Below are 13,707 nucleotides of genomic sequence, written 5' to 3' on the forward strand. Positions count from 1 at the left end.
TCGCCCCTAACCACTCTGCCTGCCTGCTGATTGCCCCTAATCACTCTGCATGCCTGCCTAATCACCCCTAACAGCCTCTGCCTCTGCCCCCACAACTGCGGCTTCATCTGGAAGGTTGTCCGGGATGACATCTGGAAGGTTTTTTGGCTGTCTGGTCTAATTAGCATACTACTCTTTTATTATTATAGATACCTTAGGTTAGCAAGCAGTACTGTGTGGTAGATTGGGATGAAAATGAGAATTGCAGACTTATTAAAAATATCTTAGAAGCTATTTTCAAAACTACTTAATATTTTATTGTGAGTTCTAAATATAAATCTAGGGACAAGGAAAGCTGCCAGTATAAATACTACAACTTGGAATGTCAGGTAAGCATCAATGATCTCACTCAAATCTTAGATGTGAAATATCACTATTAATAGAATCTGGCTGACTTCTGATTTAAGATGACATCTGGACTAGCTGTTTGTGTCTCAGATTCTCTAAACTAAATGAAAAATCAGGAAAATATGAGAACTCATAATAGCATTGAAAGGCAGGATTGATAACCAGGTGTATGGCTGAGCAATCTGTGCCCTATTCAGTGTACCCAGCTGACAGAGGTGCTCACTTACCCCTTAGGCTTGAATCATCCCTAGAGGGGTGCCTTTTTCTAAGCCACTAAAAGCATCAAAAGAGTAGCTGTAACCCTGGTGACAAAATCTGACAGGATTTCCCACCATTTGCAAGAACTGTGGGGGCTGAAATGGATATGAACTTTGTTATTTGAAGGTGACCAAATCTGCTGGCCCGAAGGAAAATAAATGTTTCTGTCTCTCTTTCCCTCTCCTTCCTTCTCTCTCTAAGATCAATAAAAAAACATATTTAAAAATAACAACAAACCTATCTGCCTCCTGGCACATACGAATGAATTGACAGTAACCCCACTACTACAGGTAGTATTTTACACCTCCTTGCCCCAATATCCCCCATTAGCACTTCTCTCTATTACCCGTTTTGGAGCTATGGTTTGGATTATAGCAACATGATTCCAATGGGAGTAGAGAGATAGGATGCTCTGTATTTAAGGATGCGTGAAGCAAAATATCAAAGGGGCTGGGCAGACAGAACAGTGTGTTTGACTTTCACTGGGAGTTTTTCACATATGGTTCCAACCAAGGAAAAGACCAATGATTGTTTCTGATTAACTAGGAATTAGTCTCTTCATAGTAAAATAGGCAATTAGAATGAGGAGTCTCACCGCAAGCCAATACCTGTGGTGACAAAATTGATAAATGTCAATTTCATGCCAAAAATTTAGCTGTGAGCTGTACATGTATACTGTCTCTAAGTTCAAGATCTGTGCAGAGAAACTAATAGAATTCACGCAATAATAATGAGAATCAAGGAAAATCCATAAATTGGGTTAGTAAAGGATACATGAGGCTTAGAATGAGTAAATTCAAGACAAAGTACTCCTTTTTAAAAGATTATGCTGCATGAATGAAGTAGGAGAGAATCCTCCAAATGCTGAGAAAGTGAACACTTTGGAAAATGATACTAGAAGCATAAGTAAACGGACTGTTAGGTAGTTAGGTGCTGACCACTGAAAGAAAAAAAAATAAGTAAATGGAAAGAATCTGCTTTGCATTTTCTATGAAACAGGAGATGAAATACAAGATATTAGACTAATATAAGAAGAGACCTAGTTAAGTGGCAGGGAGAAATAAAAACAAATTGAATAAGTTAAGGCTATAAGGACATAGAATATGCAATGTCAAAATTCAAATATTATTTAGACATAATCCAGGAAGGGATCAGTACTACAGAATATTAAATTAATGTTTAGAGTAAAAGCTTAAAAAACTCGATAAAAATGTAAATGTAAAGGACAAATAGATGAAAACCAATGCATGAAATAGTAGAAAAATAGTGCTACAACTTCTTCAGAAGAGATCAGAGTAAATGGAACAGAAATAGCAACCAAAGATATATAAAAAGGTATCTGAAGTAATAATTTAGTCCAAAGCAGAGATGAAAAGGATCAATGACTTTTGAAAAATATTAAAGAAAAGAGACCAAACTTTGACCTAACCTGGTAAAAATGTGATATTAATGATTTATCAATTTATTCAGCAAATTTTTTGTGAGTACTTGACATATGCTAACTGTTACGAATACAAAGAAGAGCCAGACACATTCCTAACGAAATAACTTAGAATGCCTTGTGATTGAGCTACATATCAGAACAGGCAATTGCTGCACGATGTGGTATTACAATATTACAATTGGGCTAAGTGTGGGGTACTCTGAAAACACATTGGAAAGGCTTTCGCCCAGGTTTGAGCAGGTGAGGGAAGACTGCCTGTATCTAAAGTACGGAAAAATAATCAACAAGAATTTGAGCAGAAAAGAAATTACTTGCAAAGGAAAAAATATATAGAAAAGTCGTCTTCATTATTAAACTTCAGAAGCTGAGTAGAATAACATTTACAGTTGTTTGGGAACTGTCCATACAAAGGCTATATAGCCACACAAGTTATCATTCACATAGGAAAGGAAAACAAAGACATTCTTAAATACTTCAGGGATCAGAAATATACCACTCATTTCCTGAAATAACTGAAGATATACTTCAGTTGGTCAAGAAGGGAATCAAAATAAAAAAACCAAAGATGAAATTCTGATATAAAATAAATATTTATAATTATTTGAAATAATTTAAATACTAGATTAAGTAAAAACTTGTTGCAAATATAAGGAGACTATTAAAAATAATTTAGAAATAATTTTTAAGACATAAGATATAAGTATAAAAATAATTTAATAATAACATATTCTAAACTTCCTAATTATAGCAACAAAAACTCAAGTGGTGAAAGAAAGCTGGCAGGAAGTAAAAATTTCTAATTGACTCATTTTTTATATTTTATATGTGGAAATAAGAAAATGATAGATAGGGTCTCACTCTAACTATAATTGAACATATATTATTTTAGCTTTTTTTAAAAAAAATATTTTATTGATTTTTTACAGAGAGAAAGGGAGAGAGATAGAGAGTTAGAAACATCGATGAGAGAGAAACATCGATTAGCTGCCTCCTGCACATCTCCTACTGGGGAGGTGCCCGCAACCCAGGTACATGCCCTTGACCGGAATTGAACCTGGGACCCTTCAGTCTGCAGGCCGACGCTCCATCCACTGATCCAAACCGGTTTCGGCTATTTTAGCTTTTTTTAAATGTAAAGATAAATAAGTACAAGTAGAATAAAAATTATATGTTCATTTTTTTATCGTGTAAATAGAAGAAAGAAAATAAAACATTGTTCATATCACATAAAACTCTTACTTCCCAGCATTTAATCAATCACCCAATAAGGTAACTCATGTAAGTGCTCCTCTGCAACCTTTCTTGCTGCATATACTCTGTGTCCCTATTGTCACACTCTGGCCTCATTGTCACTATGTCTATTGTCACCCCTGTTCAAGCTACTATCAATTCATATTTACCATATCAGCCTTCTCACTGTTTTCCTCACTTTTACTCTCATCAAATTCTAAATGTTATGTTCCTGTATCACTTAAAATCACTCACTGGTTTCATATCACCCTTAGGATAAAATCCAAACTCTAACCTTGAAGCTTCTTCTTATTTCTCTAGATTCATATCTTCTCTCTTCCTCTTGCTGATTTGGGGCTTTTTCAATACTTCAAATGCTCCCTGTTCTGTCTGTTTCAGGTGTTTGCTCATGTGGTTTTCTTATTCCAGAACATGTTTCCCTCATGTTTTACTTGGTCTGTTAGGCCTCGGCTAACTGGACTGACTCTAAGCAGGACCTCACTTGACTCCCCTTCCAGGTTAGAACTATGAGCTCAGCTATAGATCCCTATTTCACTGTCCTTTCCACTCTATGACATGCTCCACACTTAAAATTCCAATATGCACATATAGATGTTTTTGAAGTTAGGATGGCTGTTATAATGATATTAAGGGTATGTGCAAACACCAGTCTGAGGCCTAGCTGGTCATTGTCCTCCCTCCCCCGCAAAACCAAACTCAAGCTGAGATAGGTCATTCATATTGGTAATAAGTAAGAATTCTGAGTTAAAATTGGCTCATTCATATGTTGGCATTGTCATTTATTTACAATATGACTTTATTAGCCCTGTACCTCAATTTCTTCATCTGTCAAATGCAGATTATAGTAGTACTTGCCTCAAAGTTTGTGTGTATGTACAATGAGATAATATATAAGCAGGGCCCGGTATACCGAAGAAACTCAATAATATTAACTAAAAGATAATTTCTGTAATTTAAGTATGTGGTTCTACATATAGTTATTTTTAATTTAAATAAGTGGTTGTAATTATCATTTAAAATGTCTTTAAAAGCTCTTCCTGAGAAAAGCTAGACATTGGACTTACAAGAAAAAAATCTTTAAATCAACTATCTTATATGCCCAAAGAGCTAAAAAAAGCCATGGACAAAGAACCAAAGAAAATGAGGAAAATGATATATGGAAAAAATGAGAATATTAGTAAAGAGGTAGAAACTATTAAAAGGAACAAAATAGAAATGTGGAGCTGAACAATACTATAAGTGAAACAAAACATTTACTAGAGGGGCTTGGTAGCCAATTTGAGGAGGCAGAAGAGCCAGCGAATATGATGATAATGTGATGGAAATTATCTAGTTGGTGGAGCATTAAAAAAAAGAAGAAAGAAAAAAGAGGCTAAAGACATGTGAGACAGCATCCAGTGAACCAACACATGCATTATGGAAGTTCTGAAGGAGAAGTGAGAGAAAAGGAACAGAAAAATTTTTTTTTGAGGATATGATGGCCCCAAATTTCCCAATTTGATGAAAGACTGAATCTGCACATTCAAGAAGCTCAATAAACAACAGTAGGATAAGCACAAAGAGATTCACGCTGAGGTACATTATAATCAAACTGTCGAGAGCCCAAGATGAAAGTCGTAAGTAGTAAGAAAGTAGTAAGAAAGAAATGACTCATCATGAACAAAGGATCCTCAGTAAGAATACAAACAACTTCACTTTGAGATTATGAGGGAAAGAAGGCAATGGAATGACATATTTAAAGTGCTGGAAAAAAATAGGTCTCAACCATGAATTCTATGTCTGGCAAAACTATTCTTCAAAAATAAGGAGAAATTGAAATAGTCTGAGATAAAAATAAAGGTAAGGGAGTTGTTGTTAGTAGACTTACCCTATGAGAAATGATAGAGTCCTTCAGGCTCAAATAAAAGTCTACTAGACAATAATTTAAATCCATACCAAAAAGTTAACCCTGGTGAAGACAACTACATAGGTAAAATATATAATCCAGTGTGACTGTATTTTTTGTTTGAAGTCTTATTTTTATTTCCAACATAATTTAAAAAACAAATGCTTAAAAATAATTATAAATCTATGTTAATGAGCATACAATGTATAAAGATAAAATTTGTGATTACAACAACATAAGGGAGGGAATCAAGCTGTATTTGAGTAGAATGTTTGTATATTATTGAAGTTCAGTTAGTATTAATTCAAATTAGATTATAAATTTAAGTTGCTAATTTTAATCCTCATAGTAACCACTAAGACAGTATCTTAAAAAATATATAAAAGCAAATGAGAATGGAATAAAATGGTATATAGTAAAGAGTTAACGAAACACAAAAGAAGGCAGTAATGGGGGAAGTAAGTGAGGAACAGAAAAATGGTGCAAGGCTTACAGAAATCAAATAGCAAAATGGCAGAAGTAAGGCTTCCTTATCAGCAATTACTTTAAATATAAACAGATTAACCTCCCAAACCAAAAGGCAGAGCTTGGCAGCATGGGTAATGCAACATGATCAAACTACCTATATGTTGTTTACAAAGACTTACTTTAGATAAAAAAGACATAAATAAGTTAAAAGTAAAAGCGTGAAAAAATTCTCCATGCAAATAGTTACAAAAAGAGAGATGGAGCAGCTATACTAATAGCAGATAAAATAGCTTTTACATAAAAAACTGTTGTAAGAATAAAGAAGGGCATTATAGTGATAAAAGTCATGTATCAAGAAAATATAAAAATTATACAAATGTACACATCAAACAAACACCCCCTGTCCCTGTAAATACATGAAGCAAATATTGATAGAACTGAAGGGAGAAATAGACAGTAGAGAATAATAGTTGGAGATACCACTTTTATTTTTATTTTATTATTATTATTTTTTACATATATTTATTGATTTCAGAGAGGAAGGGAGCGGGAGAGATAGAAACATCAATGATGAGAGAGAATCATTGATTGGCTGCCTCCTGCACGCCCCCTACTGGGGATCGAGCCCACAACCCGGACATGTGCCCTTGTCCAGAATCCAACCTGGGACCCTTCAGTCTGCAGGCCAACGCTCCATCCACTGAGCCAAACCGGCTAGGTTAAGGAGATACCACTTTTAATAAATGATAGAAAAAAACAGAAGTTCAAAAAGGAAATAGAGGACTTGAAGAATAGTATAAACAACTAGACTTAACATATATATATATATAGAACAATCTACCCAACAACAGTAGAATACACATTCTTCTCAAGTGGATATGAAAACTTCTCCATGATTGATTAAATGTTAGGCCACAAAAACTCTCAATATACTTAAAAATATCAAAATCATACAAAATATCTTCTCCAACCAAAATGAAATGAAGCTAGAAATCAATAAAATAAGGAAAACTGGAAAAATCATAAATATGTGCAAATTAAACAACACATTCTTAACCAACGGATCAATAGGAAATCACAAGGGAAATTAGATTTACTTAGAAATAGATCACACCATGCCAAAACTCATGGGATGCAATGAAAGCAGTGCTCTGAGGGAAATGAATAGCTGTAAACATCTACATTTTTTAAAAAAGAGAAAAGTCTGAAATCAGTAACCTAACTTGACATGCCAAAGAACTAGAAAAGAAGTAAAGCTAGCAGAAAAAAAGAAACAATAGAGATCAGAGCAGAGATAAATGAAATAGAGAGTGAAAAAACAGTAGAGTCAATGAAGTCAAAATCAGTTTTTGAAAAGCTTGACAATAAATCTTTAGCTAGTCTATAAGAAAATGGGAGAGAACAACAAATAATTAAAATCAGAAATGAAAGTGTGGACATTACTACCAACTAAACAAAAATAACAAGGATAATAAGAGAATACTATGAATAATCATATGCCAACGAATTAGATTACCTAATAGTAATGTACAAATTCCCAGAAACACACAAATTACCCAAACGGAATCTAGAAGAAATATAAAATATAAACATACTTATAACAAAGAGATCTAATCAGTAATCACAAACCTCCTAAGAAAGGAAGGTCCAGGACCAGTCAGTTTCACTGGTGAATTCTATCAAATGTGTAAAGAAGAATTAACACCAGTCCTTCTCAAACTCTTTAAAAATACAGAGGAGGAGGAAATACTTCCTAACTCTTTCTATGAAGCCAGGATTTCTGTGATACCAAAGCCAGACAAAACACGGAAATAAAAGAAAACTAAAAACCAATATTCCTCTCCCCTCTCAATTCCTCAGGGTCACAGGCTGTAAAATATAGAAGGAACCCTGCCAATCTGGAGGTAAAAGTGACAGCCTGTTATTAGCCACTAGCAGTTGTTGCGAGGCTGAAGCCAGAGCGGACAGTTCTTCTGGAGCCACTGGTCCGTCATTTCTCAGGTATCGCCGAGAGCCCAGCAAGGCTGAACTGTAAAGAATGGAAGCAAATGCCTCTGTTGAGATGTTTTTAAAAGTCCTGGAGGATCAGTTGCTTCAGACTACCAAATTAGTGGAAGAACATTTGGGTGCTGAAATTCAGGAACTGGATCAGATGGATGAGGATGAATTGGAACACCTCAAAGAAAAGAGATTCGAGGCACTAAGAAAAGCTCAACAGCAGAAACAAGAATGACTTTCAAAAAGGACCTGGGGACTACAGAGAAATCCCCAGTGAGAGAGACTTCTTTCAAGAAGTCAGAGAGAGCAAAAAAGTGGGTTGCCATTTCTACAGAGACTCCACATTCAGGTGTAAAATGCTAGACATTCACTTGGTAATATTGTCCTAGAAACATCTGGAGACCACATTTTTGAAGCTGAATGTAGAAAAGCACCTTTCCTTTTTTTGAGACTGAGGATCAAAATCATTCCCACATTAGCACTGGTAAAAGATGGAAAAACACAAGATTATGTTGCTTGACTTACTGGCCTAGAAATACAGATGATTTTACCACAGAAACTTTAGAATGGAGGCTTGGTTGTTCTGATATTCTTAATTACGATGGGAATTTAATGGAGCTACCATTTCAGAGCCAAAAGAAATTTGGAACAAACTTCCCAAAGCTGGAAAAGAAAACTATCAAGGAAAGAAATATGATTTGGACTCTGGTGATGGAGAGCAGTTATAATTCTTTGTAAACTGACTTTTTACTTCTGCTTACTTTAGAATTAGATGTATTTTCTAAATTCTGTTGACTTTTGATACATTGGTCATCTAATGAGCTTATTTTAGCTTTATACAGTTGCATCACACTGAAAGATATCTTTAATATTTTCTGTGTGGACCTCATGTTTAAGTTGTGGAAAACTGCTGAGTTCTTATATTATTCGGGTAGGATGTGGATTATCTATTTTTGCAATTTATTTTATCATAATATGAGTTTTTATGTCTTTGTACCATTCACAGTTGTGTTTTTAATCCACTGGTTTGGAAATAGAACTTCAGCGAACAGTTTCAGGACTAATTCTCATGCATTATTTACTTTATGCAACAGGTCAAGTAACATTTAATAGTGTAACAGACTGCACTTGTAAATGAATTATAAACACTTTTTACTTCTGTAATATATTTACATAACTATTAAAGAATTGGTAAAAAATAACAACCAAAATCACTTACAGATAAAGATGCAAAAGTTCTCCACAAGATACTAGTAAACTAAACTAATAGCATATTAAGTAGACTTCACATTATGACCAAATGTGATTTATCCCTGGAATGAAAGGGTGGTTAAACAGAAGAAAATCATTCAATGTGGCATATACCACATAATAGAATAAGAAAAAAAAAAAAACACCCCACACGATTATCTCCATTGATGCAGAAAAGACATTTGACAAAATCCAACACCCTTTCATGATTTAAATAAAAAGATGCAGACAACTAGAAATGGAAGGGAACTTCCTCAATATGATAAAGAGAACTTACGAGAATTCCATAGCTACCATATTACTCAATGGTGAAAAACTGAAAGGTTTCCCCTTAAAACCAGGGACAAGACCACTGCAGTTCAACATTGTCCTAAAGTTCTAGCCAAAGCATTTAAATAAAAAAAAAATAAAAGGCATACAAATTAGAAAGGAATAAATGAAAATATCTGTTTTCAGATATTATCTATATATATAAAAGTCTAATATGCAAAGTGTCCCATCAGGAGTTCGACCAGGAGACCAGGAGTTCACTTGCTTCCTATGACATGTGCTGACCACCAGGGGGCGGCGCAGAATGAAAGAAGGCCCCAGCTGGCAGCCAGAAGGCTCCAATCAGCTCTGATTGCCTGCCAGGCCTAGGGACCCCACCCATGCACAAATTTTGTGCACTAGGCATCTAGTTCCTATGTATAAAAATATTCCAAGAAACCCATAAGAATGAACAAATTATTTTACCAAAGTTGCTAAATATAAGATTAACACTCAAAAATCAGTTGTGCTTTTATGCATCATCAATGAATAATCCAAAAATGAAATTAAGGAAATAATTCTACTTACAATAGTATTCAAAATAATTTTATGTGATGTGAATTTTACCTCAATTTTTTTAAAGGGGGAAAAAAGGAAAAATTAAGGAATTCTGAATAAACTATGGACTGAGTTAGTAAAAATGTATCAATATTTGTTCCTTAAGTGTAACAAATGTACCATACTAATGTAAGCTGTTAATAATAGAAGAAACTGTGTGTGATGGAGTATATGAAAACTCTGTAATGTTTGCTCAATTTTTCTCTAAATCTGAAGTTATTCTAAAAAATAAAGCCTATTAACTAAAAAAAACCCTTTATTATCCTAAGTAATTTTTGGATCAAAGAGAAAATAAAACTACAATGAAAAAAACATAAAATAATGGCCATGAGAAAGTGACATATAAAAGTGAGATGTAGTTAGAATGGTACTCAAGAAAATTCCTAGCCTTAAATGTTTTCATTACAAAACAAGAAAGAAAAAAAAATGAACTAATCATTCAACGCAAGAACAGAAAAGTAAAAGTAAAATATTCTAAAATAAAGCGTTAAGAAATATTAATAAATATAAAAAACTAATTATTTGAAAAAATGAAAACCATAAAAGTAATACATCCAGATTAACTCTTTGACATGTCCAATCAGGAAAAAAAAAGAGAGGGAGAGAGAAAACATAAATGGTCAAAATAAGTAATGAAAAAGGGTTATCCACATAGTTATAGAGATGATTTTTAAAAAGTACAAGGGAATACCATGGATGCTAATAGATTTGAAAAATTTGATAAAAACAAAATCACATGAACAAAACAACCAAAAGTGGGTGCCAAGGATAAATAGTGTTAAGGTTTGCTCTTTAAACATTTCAAAGAGCAAATAAAGCCCATTAAACTTTTTGAAAGCATGGTAAACCGGTATTTTTTTAAATCAGAAAATAAAAAATACAGATTAATTTCGTTTAAGAATATGAAAGCAAAATTTCTCAGTAAATTACAGACATTTCTTATTCAGCATACATTGGTGTAAGATCAGTGAATTTGGACACATTTTGCATACCACTGTCGGTTGTAACTGAATTGTGGTCTGCAACTGGCGCTGTCATAATAGGGAGAAAGCTTTTTGCACAAAATGCAGGAACAGCTGCTTTGTTTGAGTATCTGGTTGCTCTGCCGGGAGAGGGCTTTTTGGCTGTGACACATTGTTTTCATTCTTTTCTGTTAATTTGAGTTGTGAACTAAATTGTGAATCCAAAATAATAGGGGAGAGGCATCTAAGAAGTGTGGATTGAAGAGAAAATGAGGAAATGTGTAGGTTTGGTTTGGTTGGTTTTGATCAATTTATTATTTTAACCAGAGCAAAAAATATATATACATTAAACTATAAATCTACCTTTTTACTGGGGACATGATTTTTGGTATCACAGAATTTTAAAAAAATGAAATTATTGTATTGTGTAACAGCACAGTACTATATAGTTTAAAACTATATAGGAAACCATACAGTTGTCTCTAATGATATAAAAAAGACATTGAATATAGTTTTACATGAAGTCTTGATACACCTTTAGTAAACTCGGGTTAGAAATGTATTTGGTAGTTATCTGGTTTTTATAACAAGCTTATTTACTTCAAACCAATAGCCAACGTCATTCTTAATGTTAACCACTAGGGAAATTCCCACTGAGATCAGAATGAGACAAGGTTGGCTGCTATCTCTTCTGTTATTAAACACTGTTCTAGAAGTTCTGGACAATGTGGTGAGAAAAAAAAAAAGGCTACGAAATTATATTTTTTCTATGTAGACTTCACATGTAAATTACCTAAAATAATTTAGAATAAAGGATTGATATAATGGCTAAATGCAAGATAAAATTATGAAATCAAGAACTTTTTAAAATCACCACCCCACACAAAGAAAATAAAACATGCTGATGTTTACTATAAACAAAGACCTATATGTTTTCTGAGGCCTTAAGTACATGGAGAGAAAGAATGTTTGCAGACAGGCAAGTTCTCTACTGTAAGAATGATTCTTTTCATCAAATCAGTGTATGTTTTATGAAATTCCAACCAGAACCTTTTGGGAGGAATTTAACAGGTTTGTTTTAAATCTTCCAGTTGGCCATCTCTTTTATTGTCACAAGTGTTTAAAAGAAGTAACCAGACATTCCTTCAGGGCCCTGGTCACTTGCTAGGAGGAACCTCAGCCAGGTTGGACTTGATATACAGCCCACACCCCTCCTGCCTGGAGACAGACAGCTGTGTGCGCCCGTGAACAGGTAAGAGTGCACCCTGGGGGGAGTGAGGAAATGGGCTGGATGAGTGAAGAGAAGGGAGACTTGGAAATAACTTCTAAGCTTCAGTGAATGACTTGGCTACTCTGGGCCCTTGGCTAGGTCATCTTCCTTTCTCCCCCATCATTCTGCAGTTCAGATAACACATCTCAAAATATTGTTTTAATGTTGTAAGAAGGCAGGGCAGTGGAAACAGAGAGCCATGGAAAAAGTGATATGAGATCTTGTTTAAGCCCTGGTTCTGCCTTGAACTGGAAGACCTTGTGATTGTTTTCCTCCAGGAGACACTCAATAAATGGCAGCTATTAATATAACAATAGTGATAATGATTCTTGATGTTTACTCTTTTTGAACTATCAACATTTCCTAGGCTTATCATTAAGAAAATACTTAAGAAAATACTATACAATCTTTAGTATTCATCTTTGTTTCTGAACATAGAAGTCAATTGGTAATAGAAGAAGTCTAGATTACTCTAATTATGTAAGTTTAACTGTTTTAAGATAGGAAATGGAAAGTTTTCCATGAGGTTAATTCTTTATTGTAAAGATATATTCATTAACATTTATTTCTTAGAAAATGGAAAAATATAAACTTTAGTTAATGTTTGAATGAATACACTGGATGAGACAGGAATTGATTTTTAAAATTTTAACCCAAAAGAAGTATGACTATATATAGTATTAGTGTACTTTTCAACCTAGTAAGCTATATGCAACTTAACTTATGCTAACTACACATCTTTTAAGTCTTACATTGTTATAAAAACCACTCAGAGAAGGTGTATGTTCCAGATATAAACGAAAAAAAAAATGATCATTTCAAGTAGACCTCAATTTTATTTTAAATGTTGGGAAAAGTGTAAAAAAAATCACAGTATTTTAAATTATCCTTTAGTTTTAGCTAAGGACCCTATTTTGTAAACGTCAAATTTCTAACTATGACAATAAATACAAAGGTATTATTGAATCATGTCATAAATTACTCACTTAGCAGAAGCAAGAGGAGAACAAGTCAGCCACAGCCACACTTCAGTTTAAGACATCCTGGCCACCTTGCTTAGGTTGCGAATCAATAGGAACGACTGAAGTTTTTGGTCACCTCTTCTTCAGCTTACAAGTCTTCCTTCACAGACTATTCCTCTTTAAAGATGTGGGCAGTTACCGAGTCTGAAAGCTTTATACACAGGCTCTAGAATGCTGCCCAAGCCTCCCTGAGCTCTCCCTTGTGTTGAACTGGGAACTTCCACTGAGAAATCCCCTGACTTGAAAACTTCCTTATTTGTAACTATCAACGGCCAATCATGGCAACATATTGAAATGAAGCAAAGACACCAGAAATTGTTCTGTAAACCACCCGTGACTGTCGCTCTGACTTCCTTTTGAAGCAAAGACACTTTACTTGAATAGTTAGGGCATTTTAAGAGAAATCCAGAAATTATAACACAAATATTTTAGGTTTAAGCAGATTTTCATGTAAGAAAATTTAAAAAGCAAGTTTATTTGACAAATAGTGTTTTTTGTTGTTGTTGTTGTTTTTGCTTTTAAGAAGTCACTCTCTCCCCTAAGTAGTATATTTATAAGCAGAAGGCAAAGACTAGTTGTCTTTGCTTTATGGTCAACAGGGGTCAGTTGGATGAAGCCTACAAATAATAATGTTTATGCTGGAT

At 34.0% G+C, this 13,707-nt stretch overlaps 1 protein-coding gene and 1 pseudogene across 2 annotated transcripts in view; one reads left to right on the forward strand and one right to left on the reverse strand.

Moving 5' to 3' along the window:
- The window catches only part of TANK (TRAF family member associated NFKB activator), a gene marked incomplete at its 5' end in the record, with an annotated part of 95,758 nt that extends 82,485 nt beyond the window's left edge, over positions 1-13,273 (reverse strand). The window contains one exon of the mRNA XM_081095171.1: positions 13,028-13,273. The remainder of the gene's footprint in view (positions 1-13,027) is intronic.
- LOC308522013 (thioredoxin domain-containing protein 9-like) lies at positions 7,732-8,419 on the forward strand (annotated as a pseudogene). Its single transcript has one exon. The product of its transcript is annotated as a thioredoxin domain-containing protein 9-like (transcript).
- Positions 13,274-13,707: the final 434 nt, after the last annotated feature.

The sequence above is a fragment of the Myotis nattereri genome (assembly GCF_964212035.1).
Source record: "Myotis nattereri genome assembly, chromosome: 7".
Taxonomy (NCBI): Eukaryota; Metazoa; Chordata; class Mammalia; order Chiroptera; family Vespertilionidae; genus Myotis; species Myotis nattereri.